The sequence below is a fragment of the Dama dama genome, chromosome X, assembly GCF_033118175.1.
Source record: "Dama dama isolate Ldn47 chromosome X, ASM3311817v1, whole genome shotgun sequence".
Classification (NCBI taxonomy): domain Eukaryota; kingdom Metazoa; phylum Chordata; class Mammalia; order Artiodactyla; family Cervidae; genus Dama; species Dama dama.
The window spans coordinates 118,492,621-118,494,241 of NC_083714.1; the positions used below are offsets into that span (position 1 = coordinate 118,492,621).

General features: G+C 41.1%; 1 non-coding gene across 1 annotated transcript; it reads right to left on the minus strand.

The window, feature by feature from the left end:
* Positions 1-571: 571 nt before the first annotated feature.
* On the minus strand, positions 572-678 carry LOC133053201 (U6 spliceosomal RNA). The gene has a single exon (XR_009692136.1). It is a non-coding gene; the product is annotated as a U6 spliceosomal RNA (small nuclear RNA).
* Positions 679-1,621: the final 943 nt, after the last annotated feature.

Genomic DNA, 1,621 nt, shown 5'->3' on the forward strand with positions numbered 1-1,621 from the left:
AAAGAGCTGACTCATTTGAAGAGACCCTGATGCTGGGAAAGATTGAGGGCAGGGGAAGAAGGGTACGACAGAGGATGAGATGGTTGGACGGCATCACCGACTCAGTGGACATGGGTTTGGGTGAATTCTGGGAGTTGGTGATGGACAGGGAGGCCTGGCGTGCTGCAGTTCATCAGGTCGCAAAGAGTCAGACAGGACTGAGCGACTGAACCGAACTGAACTGAAGCTAGATCTGCACCTTTGTTTGCTTTTGTTATTATAATCACACATAATGGCCTGCCTAAGGGAACCCTGCCCCTCTGACTGTCTGTTAAGCTAAAGTGCCTTTGTTCAGAATTCTGTCCACCTGTAGATGGCAGGAAGGAAGAAATTAACACATCCTACTGCCTGAGGCTTGCCATTCTAGGAGATACTTACAAGATTAAATGGCCTTTTTGCTTTGTTTCCTCACCTCCCCCCATCTCTAATCCATAAAAGAACCTGGCATCCAGACCCCAACAAGATGATTATTTTGAGACATTAGCCTGCCATCTTCCCAGTCAGCTGGCTTTTCTTTTCTTTTTTTTTTTTTTTAAATATGGAACGCTTCACGAATTTGCGTGTCATCCTTGCACAGGGGCCATGCTAATCTTCTCTGTATCGTTCCAATTTTAGTATATGTGCTGCCGAAGCGAGCACCAGCTGGCTTTTCAAATGAAGTCGTATTCTTTTCCAACTCTTTGTCCCTCAGATTCACTGACCTCTCCTGTGGCGAGCAAAGTGAGCTTGGACTCAGTAACAGTTCTAGCACTTAGAAACTTTGAAGGCAAGAGACAGAAATCATAAGAAACTCAGGAAAACCAAAGTTTTGTTCTTCAGTTGTGTCTCGGGTCACAAGAAAAAGATTGAATTCTGGACCTCAGGAACCACTGGAAACTACAGACTTGAACCAGGGCTGAGAAAGTCAGTGGGAATGTTCATCTCACTTCTTGGTCCTTTGCATCTCTGCTTCATTCCTCCTTGCAGATGAATGTTCTCTGTTTCTCAGTTAAGTGATGGAAAAATAGCCATTTCACAGCCCCTGAACAAAATGACTCAGACACACTCACACAAAAAGCCTTAGCTCAGTTCCAGTCTAGCTTTCTATAGATGTGCATTTGATTGGTCTAGACAGGTCTAGATGTCCACCCTGCTCCAAATGTTACAGGCAGAAGGCTGAAGTCATGAGCTGCTAAGAGAGCTGAAGGAGACACCCTGGTCTCTGATCCAGTGGGTTCAAGGATGAACTACTTCCCAAGTTAAGAATAACTTTAGAATGGAAAGATACTCTAAATATCTACTGTAATTGTTCAAACTTCTTACCACTGCTTTTCAACTCTGTATCACATGGTAATCAAACTAAATTTACATTTTTAATTTTTTACGTTTTATATTTTTTTACTCGATTGACAAATTTTATTTTAAGGAGTTTTGCTTATAATGAGGAAACTTTGTAAATTATTATTCTCTGGAAAATTTTGAAGTGTATTTTTTACAAAGGTTTTTAAAATCTTGAAATTCAAAATTCAAGTTCACTATCCTTGCAAAAGAGCAAGGTACTTACTATACAGGCAACACATACTATACCTCATCTAAAATATAC